Source organism: Macaca thibetana, chromosome 3, assembly GCF_024542745.1.
Source record: "Macaca thibetana thibetana isolate TM-01 chromosome 3, ASM2454274v1, whole genome shotgun sequence".
Taxonomy (NCBI): domain Eukaryota; kingdom Metazoa; phylum Chordata; class Mammalia; order Primates; family Cercopithecidae; genus Macaca; species Macaca thibetana.
Window position 1 is genome coordinate 151,468,477 of NC_065580.1, and position 15,686 is coordinate 151,484,162.

Genomic DNA, 15,686 nt, shown 5'->3' on the forward strand with positions numbered 1-15,686 from the left:
TCCAGCCCGGGTGACAGAGGGAGACTCCATCTCAAAAAATCCTCAACAAAACACTGGCAAAACCAAATCCACCAATATATAAAAAAGGATTATACGCCATGACAAGTGGGATTTATCTAAGAAATTCAGAGTTGGCTCAACATACAAAACTGAATCAATGTAATACATGACATTAATATAATAAACGACAAAAATAACATAGTATAGATGCAGGAAAAGCATCTGTCAACATTCAACACCCTTTCATGATAATAACACTCAACAAAATAGGAATAGAAGGGAAATTCCTCAACCCAATTAAGTGCATCTATAAAAATTCACAGCTAACTATACTTACTGGTGACAGGCTAAAAGCTTCCCCGTAAGATGAGGAACAAACAATGATGTCCACCCTTGCCACAACAATTAAACACTGTGTTAAAGGTTATAACCAGGGCAATTACACGAGAAAAATTTTTTAAAGGCATGCAGATTAGAAACAAAGAATTAAAAGCATATATATCTGCAGATGATACATTTTTACATAGAGAAAATCCTCAGGAATCCACTAAAAAACTATTATAGCTACTAAGTCCTATGCTCATGGATTGGAAAACTTAATAGTTAACCTGACAATACTCCTCAAATTATCTACACATTCAATTAATCCCCATCAAAATTCTACCTGCCTTTTTTTTTTTTTCCAGAAAGTGACAAACCAAACCTAAAAATTATATGGAAATGCAAGGGACCAGGAATAACCAAAATAAATAAAAAGAACAAAGTTGAAGGACTCACACTTCCCAATCTTAAAACTTACTACAAAGCTACAATAATCAAGACTGTGTGCTGCTGGCATAGAGACAGACATATAGGTCCATGGAATAGAGTGGAGAGTTCAGAAATAAGCCCATATTTTATGGTCAATTGATTTTTGACAAAAGTGCTAAGGCCATTCAATAGGTAGTCTTTTGAACGAATGGTACCAGGACTAGACAGCCACAGGCAGAAGAACGAAGTTAAACTCCTCCTTCATACCACAGATAAAAATTAACTCAAAATGCACCAAAGACCTAAATTTCAGAGCTAAAACTATAAAACAGATGTAGAATAAAACAGAGGTATAAATCTGTGTGACCTAGGATTAGGCAATGTCTTAAATATGGCAAAGCATAAGCAACAAAAGAAAAAAAAATAGATAAATGTGGTATTATCAAAATAAAAATCATTTGTGCATCAAAGGATACTATCAAGAAAATGAGGCCGGGTGCGGTGGCTCACACCTGTAAATCCCAGCACTTTGGGAGACTGAGGCGGGTGGATCACGAGGTCAGGAGATCGAGACCATCCTGGCTAACACGGTGAAACCCTGTCTCTACTAAAAATACAAAAAATTAGCCGGGCACAGTGGCGGGCACCTATAGTCCCAGCTACTCGGGAGGCTGAGGCAGGAGAACAGCATGAACCTGGGAGGCGGAGCTTGCAGTGAGCCGAGGTCACGCCACTGTACTCTAGCCTAGGTGACAGAGTAAAACTCTGTCTCAAAAAGAAAAGAAAGAAAAGAAATGAAAAGACTACTCACAGTTCAAGGGGAAATATTTGCAAATCATACACTTGATAAGGGACTAATATACAGAATATATAAAGAACACTTACAACTCAGCGATAAAAAGACAATCCAGTTTTTAAATGGGCAAAGGATTTATTTTTGTTTTTGTTTTCAGCTTTTTTAAAATTTATTATACTTTAAGTTCTGGAATACATGTACAGAATGTGCAGGTTTGTTACATAGGTATACAAGTGCCAGGGTGGTTTGCAGTACCCATCAACATGTCATCTACATTAGTTCTCCTAATGCTATCCTTCTCCTAGGCCCCCACCACTGACAGGCCCTGGTGTGTGATGTTCTCCTCCCTGTGTCCATGTGTTCTCATTGTTCAACTCCCACTTATGAGTGAGAACATGCAGTGTTCAGTTTTCTGTTCTTGTGTTAGTTTGCTGAGAATGATGGTTTCCAGCTTCATCCGTGTCCCTGCAAAGGACATGAACTCATCTTTTTTTACAGCTGCATAGTATTCCATGGTATATATGTGCCACATTTTCTTTATCCAGTCTATCACTGATGGGCATTTGGGTTGGTTCCAAGTCTTTGCTATCACGAACAATGCTGCAATAAATACATGTATGCACATGTCTTTATAGTAGAATGATTTATAATCCTTTGGGTATATACCCAGTAATGGGATTCCTGGGTCAAATGGTATTTCTGATTCTAGATCCTTGAGAAATTGCCACACTGTCTTCCACAATGGTTGAACTAATTTATACTCCCACCAAAAGTGTAAAAGCATTCCTATTTCTCCACATCCTTTCCAGCATCTGTTGTTTCCTGACTTTTTAATGACTACCATTCAAACCGGTGTGAGATGGTATCTCATTGTGGTTTTCATTTGCATTTCTCTAATGACCAGTGATGATGAGCTTTTTTTCATGTTTGTTGGCTGCATAAATGTCTTTTTCTGTTCATATCCCTCGCCCCTTTTTGATGGACTTGTGTTTTTTTTTTTTTCTTGTAAATTTGTTTAAGTTCTTTGTAGACTCTGGATATTGGACCTTTGTCAGATGGATAGATTGTAAAAACGTTCTCCAATTCTGTAGGTTGCCTGTTCACTCTGATGATAGTTTCTTTTGCTGTGCAGAAGCTCTTTAGTTTAATTAGATCCCAATTGTTAATTTTGGCTTCTGTTGCCATTGCTTTTGGTGTTTTAGTCATGAAGTCTTGTGCAAAGGATTTAAATAGCCATTTCTCCAAAGAAAAAACAAAAATGGCCAATAAGCAGTACATGAAAAGGGTTGAATATCATCAGTCACTACAGAAATGCTAATACCACAATATCTACTACTTCCCATCCACTACATGGCTATAGTCAAAAAACTGAAAAATAACAAGTGTTTGAGAGAATGTGCAGAAATTGGAACCCTTATAAATTACTGATGGGAATATAAAATGGTGCAGCATTTTACATTCCAAATTGTTTGGAATTTTACATTGCCAAATTGTTTTCCGAAGATGCTGCAACATCTTTGGGAAACAATTTGGCAGTTACTCAAAAATTTAAACAGAGTTACTGTATGACTCAGCAATTCTACTTCTAGTGTAAACCCAAGACAAGTGAAAACATATATTCATATGAAAACACGTACGACTTTTCATAGCATGTTGTTCACAACAGCCAAAAAACAACCAAAATGTCTATCTACTGATGAATGGATAAACAAAATGCCATATATCTATACAACTGAATATTAGCCATAAAAAGGAATGAAATACTGATACATACTACAACATGGATAAAGCTTGAAAATGTTATGCAAAGTGAAAGAAGCCAGATACAAAAGGCCACATCCTATATAATTCCACTCATATGAAATGTTCATAATGGGCAAATTCTTAGAGATGAAAACTAAATTAACAGTTGCCAGGGCCTTTGGGGAGGGAGAAACAGGTAGTTACTGTGTATGAGGTTTCTTTTTGAAGTGAAGAAAAGGTTCTAGAATTATGTAGTGATGATAGTTGCATGACCTTGAAAATTCACCAAAAAAACACTCAACTGTAAACTTTAAAAGGGTGAATTTTATGGTGTGTGAATTATATCCCACAAAATGTTTAAGTAAGTTGAAAGAATATGTTAAAAGATGAAATAAAAATATTTTTAGATTAAAAAATACATAATGTTGGCCAGGCGCAGTGGCTCACTCCTGTAATCCCAGCACTCTGGGAAGCCAAGGTGGGCAGATCACAAGGTCAAGAGATAGAGACCATCCTGGCCAACATGGTGAAATCCTGTCTCTACCAAAAATACAAAAATTAGCTGGGTGTGGTGGTGTGCATCTGTAGTCCCAGCTACTAGGGAGGCTGAGGCAGGAGAATCACTTGAACCCAGGAGGCGGAGGTTGCAGTGAGCCAAGATCGCGTCACTGCACTCCAGCCTGGCAACAGAGCGAGTCTCAAAACAAAAAAAAAAACTATATATATATATATATATATATATATATATATGTGCAGTGTCTACATCAGCTGACCTACAATAAAGGAATTTCTAAAGAAGGCCCTTTGGGCAGAAATGAAACCATCCTAGAATAAGTCAGAAATGCCAGAGAGCAATGAAGAGCAAAGACAAGTATCTGAATAAATCTAAAAGAACACTAACTGTTAATATTACTGTTAATACAATACTGTTAATGTTACCAGTAATAATACTATTAATACCAATATTGTTAATATAATACTGCTAATATTAATTTATTTCACTGAATTTAAAAAGAATATATAGAATTAAAGTGCACAATAATAAGCACATATGAAACTGGAGGGGGGCTCATAGAGTTCAAGTCTTCTAAGAAACTATGATTTGTCTAGGAGAAAGATAAAGGTATAACTACATTATCTGGATAAGTTAGTAACAATTTACACAATAACCTCTAAAAGAACGAAAAATAGGACATAATTTCCAAACTACTGGAGAAGGTGGAAAAATGGAATGATTTTTTCAAAAAATCACATAATCAGATTCAAATAATGCAAGAAAAAGAGAGAAAAATAAACATAGAAAATGTAGAACAAGAGAAATACATAATAGGATGATGAATTTAAACCCAAATACATCAGTAATTACATTTAATGTAAATGAACTGTTCCAATTAAAAGGCACAGACTGTCAGACTGAATGAAAAAAAAAAAATATATCGGCCAGGCGCAGTGGCTCACGCCTGTAATCCCAGCACTTTGGGAGGCCAAGGTGGGCGGATCACGAGGTCAGGAGATCGAGACCATCCTGGTTAACACGGCGAAACCCCGTCTCTACCAAAAAATACAAAAAAAATTAGCCAGGCATGGTGGTGGGCACCTCAGTCCCAGCTACTCGGGAGGCTGAGGCAGGACAATGGCGTGACCCTGGGAGGCGGAGCTTGCAGGGAGCCGAGACCGCACCGCTGCACTTCAGCCTGGGCGACAGAGCAAGACACCATCTCAAAAAAAAAAAAAAAATCTAACTATACTCTTTGCAAGAGACATACCTAAAGCATAAAACTATAGTAAGGTCGAGAATAACATAAAAAACAAAGATATCATGTAAATATGAGCCTAAAACATCTAGCACAGGTATGTTAATATTAACATCAGACATACCATATCATAAAGTCAAATATTCATTACTAGATACAAAGAGAAACAGTCATAATAATTAAAGTCTCCATTCATCAGGAAGACCTAACAGTTTTAAATCTGTGTGGCCCTCACAACACAGTCTCAAAAATTTGTAAATAAAAACTGACAGAACTGGAAGGAAAAATGAGACAAATCCATAATCATAATGAAATTGTGTAATTATCTCAGTGATGAATACAACAACCAAAAAAAACTAGTAAGAAAGCAGATATAATATGCTTACCAACTCAGCTAAACAAAATATGTAGTATAGTACATTGAACCCAATTATTTCCAGGCATATAGGAATATCTGAGAAAACTTACATACCATATTCTGGGCTATAAGGCAAACCAGCAAATTTCAAAGGATTAAAATCATAGAAAGCAAGATCTTTGGGCAATATAATGGTCCTGAAGAATAATAAAACAAGAAAATATGCATATGTTTAGAAATGTTTAAATGTTCTTCTAAATTACCTAGGAATCAAAGAAAAAACCATAATGGAAATTAGAAAGTATAACAATAATGAAAATGCCTTAAATCTAACTTTGTATGATGTAGTTGAGGCACTGTTTACAAGAAAATATATCACTTTAAACACACATATTAGAAAAAAAGAAAAAGCTGCAAATTAATAAATTAAGTATTCATCTCAGATTAGAAAGAGAACAGCTATAATAAAGGAAAATTATGAGCCAATTTCACTCACAGGCACAAATGCAAAAACTCCAAACAAAATATTAGTCATCAGGGCGGGTGTGGTGGCTCACGCCTATAATCCCAGCACTTTGGGAGGCCAAGGCGGGTGGATCACCTGAGGTCAGGAGTTTGAGACCAGCCTGGGCAACATGGTGAAACCCCATCTCTACTAAAAAATACAAAAATTAGTCAGGCATGGTGGCACATGCCTGTAATCCCAGCTACTCTGGAGCATGAGTCAGGGAGAACTGCTTGAACCCAGAAGGAGGAGGTTGCAGTGAGCCGAGATCATGCCACTGCACTCCAACCTGGGCAACAGAGCAAGACTCCATCTCAAAATATATATATATATATTTTATTGTTATTCTGCTTTTTATGCTAATCTTTCCTTTAGAAATTTTCTATACAAACATCCATTACTTTAGAGACCAGGAAAAATATTTTTGAATTAATCATTAATATTCTGATGGCTCATCTTTTTGAGATCCACTAGTTAATAAATGTCAAGAAGAAAAGAACAAGGGCTGGCTCAGAATAGCCATTTTATCTGAGTAATATAAGGATACAAGGCCTTATTTGTCTCAGTGTCTCTACTGGGTTGACTGAGAACAAAGAAAGGGTGAATAGGAGTAGAAAAAGATTTACAAAGATAGGAATGTGATAATAGCAATTTGTAGGCTTTTCCCCAAACATTAAAGGAGCGATCTCATACACAAATGCGTCTATAAATAGAATCCATATTGCACTTTAATGAATAATTTAAAACCACTCTGCAAACAGGGTTAAGAAAACAGGAACCTAGATGCTCAAAAATCAATAGTTCTGTCCTATCCCAACCTGGTGAGTTACAGAAGCAGATGTCTAACTTTTATATTATTTTTTAGAAATGTTGGAAGATAGATGGTTAAGCACAAAAAGACTTAAAAACATTTACTACCTTTGAGCTAATAGTTCTACCTTTAGTAAAAATTTAGAAGCAATCAGTGATACGCACAATGATTTTTGTATAGGATATTTTTCAAAGCATTATTTATTAATGATGAGTATTTTAAAGCAACATAAATGTCTAGCTATAGGGAAATGGTTCAATAAACTGGGACACTTCGGAATAGTATGCAGCCATTTGAAATCATATTTTGGAAGAACACATTATGAGACAAGGAAATGCTCATGATCTAGTAAAAGGAAAAATACTGCTTCAAAAAACATACTTCAGAATGAATCCCAACTTTAGGACATGCATATCATACAAAAATATAAGTAGGAAAAAACACTGAATATCCTTTTGTGGTAAGATTACAGATAATGTTGATCTTCTACTTTATACTTTTCTGTTTGTTCCAATTTTTCTACACAAAATATTTGTATTACTTTTATAAATAGAAAAAACATCATATAAAAGAAAATAAATAATAAGCTGATTACCTTAAATAGAGTCAAACACCCTTCATCAACCCAAATCCACTTCTAAGGGGAGGTCAGTAGAAATCAATACATCAGTTTTCTATTGCCACATGACAAACTATCACAAATTTAACACCTTAAACCAATATGTGTTTAATATCTCACAGTTTCTGTGAGTCAGGAATTTAAGCAGGCTTAACTGGGTCCACTGCTTAGGGTCTCACAAGGCTGCATTCAAAGTGTTAGCCAGGCTGTGTTCTCACCTGAAGGCTTGACTGAGGAAGAATCTGTTTCCATGCTCACTCAAGATTATTGACAAAATTTGTTTCCTTGTGCTATTGGACTGAGTGCCCCCAGCTTCCAGGATGAGGCAGATTCTACCACCCTGCCCCATCTAAAATTAGGTACGGCCAGAATGACTCCTTCTGGCCAATGAAATGTGAGCAGAATGGACTAGCGACCCTTCCAAAGTGATTAATTGCTACTGCAAGTGGCTCCATGTTTAAAAAGGTCCAGATCCAGACCATCTAAGAATCGATTTTGCCAAATTTCCAGGAAACAAAAATTCCTCCCTTTCCAAAACTATTACATTTGGGAGACCAAGGTGGGAGAATTTCTTGAGCCCAGGAGTTCAAGACCAGCCTAGGCAACATAGCAAGACCCTTCTTCTACAAAAAGAAAATTTAAAAATTATCTGAGCATGGTGGTTTGTGCCTATAATCCCAGCTAATCAAGAGGCTAAGGCAAGAAGATCACTGGAGCCCAGGAGTTCAAGGCTGCAGTAGGATATGATAGCACCACTGAACTCCAGCCTGGGCAACAGAGAGAGTCCCTGTCCCCAGAAAGAAACTATTACAAAGATGATGAAGTATCATGTTGATACCAAATCTGAATAAGGGCAATACAAGAAAAGATTATCACTGGTCAACACCTCTTATGAATATATATGCCAAAATCCTAAATGAAATATTTGCACATTGGGTCCAATAATTTAGGCTGGAGTACAGAGGCATGATCACAGTTCATTGCAGCTTCAACCTCCCAGTCTCAAGTGATCCTTCAACCTCAGTCCCCCAAGTACCCAAGTAGCTGGGACTACAGATGCATGCCACCATGCCCAGCCAATTTTTTTTCTTTGGTTTTTGTTTGTTTGTTTGTTTTTGTAAAAATGGGGTCTCACTATATTTCCCAGTCTGGTTTTGAACTCCTGGGCTCAAATGATCCTCCAGCCTCAGCCTCTCAGTGTTGGGATTACAAGTGTGAGCCACCACACCTGGCCTGATAATATTTTTTAATGTAGTACATCACAGTTTCTCCCAGGAAATCAATGATGACTTAAATTAAAAGAATAAAATATTTCATCTCAATCACAAGTTTTAAGAAAAGCATAAAATTATCTAAATAAGTACACTGTATAGAAAGCCATTTGAGAAAATTCAAAATCTATTCATGATTTTTTAAAAAAGCTTTTATTAAACTACTAGTAAATGTGATCATCCTTAACCTAATAAAGGAATCTACCAAGAAAAAAAAAAATAACAAAGTTCACAATTAAGTCTTTCACAGCATTTCTTTTAAATGAAAAACAATAAAGATAATCTTACCACAATCTCCATGCAACTTTCTCTAGTGGTCCAAGCAAAGGAAAAAAGACAAAAAAAAAAAAAAGCTCAATAAAAGATTTAAGAACTAGGGAGAAAGAAATTAAGTTATCATTAGGTACATAAAGAAACCAGAAACTGATCCACGCATTTGTGAAATCTGATGTGTTTCAAAGGTACCACTGCAGATCACTGGGGAAAGGACTGTACTCAATAAACAATGCTGATACAATTGGTTATCAATTTGGAAAAAAATTAAAATTGGATCTCTAGCTCATACCCCACACAAAAATAAGTTCCAAGTAGACTATAAAAAGCAAATATTTAAATATTTTTTAAAGAGGAGGATCTATTATGACTGATATAGTTTAGCTGTGTTCCCACCCAAATTTCATCTTTAATTCCCATGTGTTATGGGAGGGACCCAGTAAGCAGGTAATTGATCATAGGGGCAGGTCTTTCCCATGCTGTTCTTGTGATAGCAAGTAAGTCTCACGAGATCTAATGGTTTTAAAAAGGGGAGTTTCCCTGCACAAGCTCTCTCTCTTCTCTTGCCTGCTGCCATGTGAGATGTACCTTTCATCATCATCACCTTCCACCATCATTGTGAGGCCTCCCCAGCCACGTGGAACTGTAAGTTCATCAAATCTCTTTCTTTTGTAAATTGCCCGGTTTCGGATATGTCTTTATCAGCAGCATGAAAATGGACTAATACAATGACCTTGGAGTAACACAAGATTTCTTAAATCAGACTTAATCACCATAAACCATAAGGAAAAGATTGATAAATCTGACTACATTAAAACTGAACATCTGTTCATCAAAACAGCATATTTAAAAGGATAAAGAACAGGATACAAATATAATCTAGAATATGTAAAAGAACTTCTAAAAAGCTATAAAAAGGATAATCCAGACAATAAATGGATAAACAATATAAGAATACAATTTTTAGAGGAAGTTCAAGTAGCCAAAGTATGGGTGGAAAATCCTCAAACTCACTAGCCAAGGAAATGCTAATTAAAACAGTAAGATATTTAATATTTACTCAATTGACAACAATTAAAACATCTGAAGATACAAAGGATTAGTGAGGATGTAAAGAAACTAACCTCCGGAAAGTAATCTGACAACAACTATGAGGTTGGAATTGGGCCTAGCCTGTGACAACACAATCTCAGTGGTAAGTATATAGCTGGTCTACTCTTTCCCACGTGTCCAACACAGAGGAAAGATGACCCAGTGGGACACGGCAATTGGGAAGGGTAGAGGCTGTGGAAGCTGCTCAGAGAGACTGTAAGTGGGATCTGGGCCAAATAAGACAATATCAGATGCCAGTCTTGCCTAGGAGGTGAAATAGAGAATAGAACTATGCTTCTCTGGAGTGAATTCTCCCCAAGTGGCAGCTCCATCATTTTATCTTCTAAAACCAATCTAATCATGTTATTTCCTCCTTAATTTTGTCAGCTAAGACTGCCAAATGAAGAGCCCCAGCTTGTATCAGTTTCTTACTGCTGTTGGAACAAACTTCCAGACACTTAGTGTTTTAATACAACAAACATTTACCTTACAGTTCTGGAGGTCACAAGTCAGACAAGGGTCTCACTGGGCTAGAAATCTAGGACTGCATTCCTTTCCCAAGTCTCTAGGGGAGAGAATCCCTTTTCTTGCCTTTTCCAAAGGCTTCCCACATTCCTTGACTAGTGCCCACTTCCATCCTCAAAGCCAGCAATGGCAGTTAGAGTCTTCACATCACTCTGACACTGACTATTCTGCCTCTCTCTTCCACTTTTAAGAACCCTTGTGATTACTCAGAGCCCACCCAGATAATCCAGGATAATCTCCCTATTTTAAAATCAGCTGATTAGCAACCTCATTCCATCTGCTGCCTTAACTCCCCTGCCATGTAACATAACATAGTCCTGAGTTTAGGATGTGGACAGCTTTGTGAGCCATTATTCTACCTACCATGCAACTCCTCCTCCACTTTCGCCCCCCTCCATCTCCAACAGAGTTCCAACCATTTCACAATGCCCCTAACACTTCCAGCAGGGTCCCAACTCCTTTACTATGCTTCCGTACCTCCAGCCTCCACACCACTACGCACTCTGTACTCCGGTTATTCCAACCTTCCAATCTTTTTCTAATAAATGTATACCCAATCCACGCCCAATTGTAACTCATGCCCTAGGGCCCAGCCCAAAGACCACCTCCTCTCTAAAGCTTTCCCTGATTCTCGGCCCAAATGAATCGCCCCTCAACACATTTGCCTGGCTTTCTATGTATCCCAACTGCAGTACTGACTATGGCCCCCTGTAATTATATGTTTACATGTTCCTTCCTCAATCTGAACTGGTGAGCCCTTCAATAAGAACTCTGTCTCATTCCCCCATGGGTTCCCAGGTCATAGCATAGGAAATGGCAAAGAGTAGGCAATCAGGGAGTATTTCTGAAGCTTGGATGAGGCAGAAGGAAGTTTTCCTGAGTTTCTGTCAACAAAAGAGATGTCAAAAACTAACCTGGGTTAAGTGTACAACAAATGGGGCCAAAGCATTAGTTCAGATGATCGTAACAAAAAGCACCTCAACAATCCACTGCTTAGCTTGATATACAATTTACTACCATGTGCAACAATCTCTGTACCACAAGTGATATCTATCATTTTTTTTTTACTGCTAACCTGTGGGGCAATTCTAAAGTAACTGACAAAATTAACTTCAAGGCCGGGCGCGGTGGCTCAAGCCTGTAATCCCAGCACTTTGGGAGGCCGAGGCGGGCGGATCACGAGGTCAGGAGATCGAGACCATCCTGGCTGACACGGTGAAACCCCGTCTCTACTAAAAAATACAAAAAACTAGCCGGGCGAGGTGGCGGGCGCCTGTAGTCCCAGCTACTGGGGAGGCTGAGGCAGGAGAATTGCGTGAACCCGGGAGGCGGAGCCTGCAGTGAGCTGAGATCCGGCCACTGCACTCCAGCCTGGGCGGCAGAGCGAGACTCCGTCTCAAAAAAAAAAAAAAAAAAAATTAACTTCAAGAGAAAGAAAAGACTCATGTAAAATGATTTACAAAAATGTCCTCAACATTAGAGAAAAGAGAGTAGATATGGGTCTAACACAACAGGAATGCCTGACAACCACTCACTAGCCCAACACATAAACAGATCCCTTCATCAGGAAAAGCTGAGAACCAACATGCTGGAGAATGCAAAACATGCTACAGTCAACCCTTTTGGGAACAAGTTGCCCCTACATAAAGATATGCCTACAGATGTATTGTCTGTATTGTAATAAAGGTGCTATGGCTGGAATATCCCCTCCAAAACTTATGCTGAAACATAATCCTCAATGCAGCAGTATTGAGAGGTGAGGCCTTTAAGAGGTGATTGGATCAAGAGGGCTCTGCCCTCATAAAATGGATTAATCCATTCAAGGGTTAATGGATTAGTGGGTTGTCATGTGAGATGGAGCTAGTGGCTTTGGCCCCTGGACCTTAGACTTCTCAGCCTCCATGACTATAAGAAATAAATTCCTTTTCTTTGTAAATTACCTAGTTTCAGGTATTCTGTTATAAGCAAAACAAAACAGACTAAAACAAACTAGTACTTTCTTAAAAGAATGGTTGTTAAGAAAACAGGGTTTCATTTAATGTCAGTGATTTGTTACTTGATGCCCACACTCAAGCAACAAAACTCCCACCTAGAGAGACGGTGAAGACTAAGCAAAGGAAACGGAATGCTGTAGCATAACTATCCTCCTTAAAAAGAAGAATAAAATGGCTTAAGTGTTTTGAAGACATGCCCCCATTCAACAGAATTTCCCTGATCAAATTTTATTTAATCATATGAATCCTGAAATTAATTTCAAAGTACGCTGGAAAGGAAGTTTGAGCCCCCCGCCCCACGCAAAACACACCCACACACACGCACAGCCCCACACACAGCGAAACAGGTGACACGGATTCAGCACCATGGACAGCGGGCCCATGACGCCTTGCCTGTGAGAGTCACTGCCACCAGAGATGAGAGCTAAGACATCAGAGCTGCCCCAAAATCTACAGCATTTATTCTAATGTTTAAGTTGGGGCAATTCCAATACATGAGCAAGTACTGTCCTTGGTTATGGCCCAAAGCACAGCCTTCTTCACTGAGAGGATACACAACTTACATCTACTAAAATCTGCTTCAGTGATCACCTTTACAATAAAGCCCTGAGACTTTTGTAAAAACAGAAATGATTCTGCCATTGACACAGGAACTGAAATAATCAAAACTGATACACAGAATCCAAATTTGAATGGCTAGGTTGGTTCAAGAAGCTCATTGAGACTTTTTCAAATTTATAAATGCAGCATGCTCTCAGCCTCCCTCAGAACAATAGGGTAAAGGACAGCTTCTTCAAAACAGCTAACAATATATAACCATGTGTTGAATTTTTTCTCACAAATAACTAAAAATGTAACCACAAAGCTGTGTGGATTTTCCCCCACCTTAAGTATTATAAAGGTATCTGGGAAAGAGATGTTTTGAGGTCCAATATCACCGCTAATCAGCAGCAACTGTGGCAATACCAGCCAAAAAGCACTGAATTCTAGAGAGTCCATTTTTTTTTCAGTTATAAAGACCCCATTTACCATCAAAACTTTTTCAAAACCTTATAATATTGAGTATCAACTAAGAAAATACATGAAGCTATGTAAGTTCTAAAACATTTGTAATGAACTTGCACTGTATAAACAACAGCATCTACACACAAGCAAAAAAAAATACTACTCGAAAGTGAGACATCAGTTAGTCGGTCACTGCACTTGTGTGTTAAGGCCCCATGTTTTCTGATGGATCTCCAAGTCTGAAAACACCAGAACTATTTCTGCTTCTCTCATGTGAGGATCAATCAGGTCATTTCAGACCTTGCCAATGATCCCTTCAGAGTGCCACTGTTCTACAAACACTCCTTCTGGGGCTAAAATAAGTATCTCTGACATGCTTTAAGATGATGAATTGTTCCTGAATATGAAGAGACTGGGAGTTAGTTCTCTTAAATAGGGAAGCACCCTTGCACACTCCTTTGGGATCCACATCTGAGAAAGTCCAAAGAAAAGAAAAAGGGCAACAGTTTGCCCCTCAAAGTGAGTTCAATTTCGGAGGAATGTGTGAGGGCCTCTGCCAGGGAAATATTTTTGAAATGGGGGGAGTCTGTAAGTTACCCAGTCAAATCTCTAAAGGCCTCTCCGCAAGGCCCTGCTGCCCAAGATTCCTTCTGGTGAATCTCAAACTCTACAAACACTCAACAACTAAGAGTGCTATGGGCTCACATAGAGGGCTAACAAGACCTGCAAATCCAGGCTGCTCTGAAGGACGATGGAAGATAATCAACCCCGAGCCACGAGATTGAGGACCCGACTTTTGGTTAACTTTCAAATTTCTTAGGCCAGTATTTCAGAGTAGGGGGAGGGGATACTGGAAAACACCACCAGGCAAAAAGAAAAAACAAACTCTTTCGCAAAACAAGACTTCCAATTAGAACACGTGTGGGGACAATAAGAAACACGTTCTAACCACCCTCCAAATTAAAACAAAACAGCTACCAACAAGAGGGACCTGCGCGCGCCGACCGCCCGCGCGCGGCTCTCCGTAGGGTCACCGAGGGGTGAGGCCGCGCTCTCCCGGCGGCCGTCCAGGGGGAGGAGTCCCCGCGCCGCGCCCCGCCGCCCTCCAGCCGCCGCGGCCGCTCCGGGGTGCTCCCCAGATCTCTTCTCAATCAAGAGGTGAAATTTGTGCCGTTTTGAAACTGAAGCCTCAAGTAGTCCAGACGTTTTCTGACCCACGTCCGAGGCGCTCTCGGCTTCCCGCCGCAACTTCCGAATTTGGGGAAGGGGCGGAGGCGGGCGGGCCAGGCCTGGCGACCGCACCTTGAGGGAGCGCGGGTCCCCCTCGCTGCCCCGGGCCGCCGCAGGCGCCGGCGGCGGTCGGGGACGGCTCTACCCAGCCCGGGACCCCCGCCCGCCCCGGCTCGGGCGAAGTTTGCCGCGGCCCGGGGTCGCCCCGCCACTCGGCCTCCGTCGGGGACTCGGTCCCCGTAACCCGCAAGGGCGCCCGACCCCGACCCCGCCCGCCATCGCTCACTCACCTGCCCTGCGCCGGACGGCGAGCCCGCGGGCCGGCGGGGAGAGGCCGGGAGGCCCGGGCGGGATCGGGGCGGGGTCGGGGCGAGGCGGCGAGGCGGGCGAGGCGGGCGAGGCGGGTGAGAAGGCGGCGGCGGAGCCTAAGTCGGCCGAGGCGGCGGCGACCGCGGCTGAGGCGGCTGAGGCGGCGGTCGCGGCTTCAGGCGCTTCAGCCGGAGCGCTGCGCGCGGCGCGGGCCCGCCCCTCTGCGCCGCTAACCAATCTAGCGCCGGGCGCCACCGCCGGCCCCGCCCCCGCCTAAGGGCAGGCTCGCGAAAGCGGGCGCCGCGGGCCAATCAAACGGCGGAACATCGACCGGCACGGCCAATCCGAGCCCGGGAAGTTCTCTGGAAAAAGCCAACTCGAGTCAAAGGGGCGGGGGTGGGGCCGCGGGCGGGGCGGGGACTAGGCCCAAAGACGCGCAGGGCGGGGCCGAGTATTGGGCGAGGAGGAGGCGGGGCCTCGAAAGGGCGTGCTAGTCACTAGTAGTGGGCGGGGTCGTAAGCGGGACATTGAGCGGGCGGGGCAAGAATCGGGACGGGGCCCTAATGAAGTGAAGCGGGGCGGGCACGGGCAGTAGGAGGGGCGGGTCATCATTTGGGGCGGGGAAGGGGCGGGGCAGGGGCGGGGCTGAGT

General features: G+C 41.1%; 1 protein-coding gene across 5 annotated transcripts in view; it reads right to left on the minus strand.

The window, feature by feature from the left end:
- PCBP3 (poly(rC) binding protein 3) overlaps positions 1-15,257 on the minus strand; it is a 284,870-nt gene extending 269,613 nt beyond the window's left edge. For all 5 annotated transcript variants that reach the window (XM_050785664.1, XM_050785665.1, XM_050785663.1 and 2 more), the window contains exon 1: positions 15,017-15,257. The gene's annotated coding sequence lies outside the window, so the exon portion shown is untranslated. The remainder of the gene's footprint in view (positions 1-15,016) is intronic.
- Between the last annotated feature and the right edge of the window lie 429 nt (positions 15,258-15,686).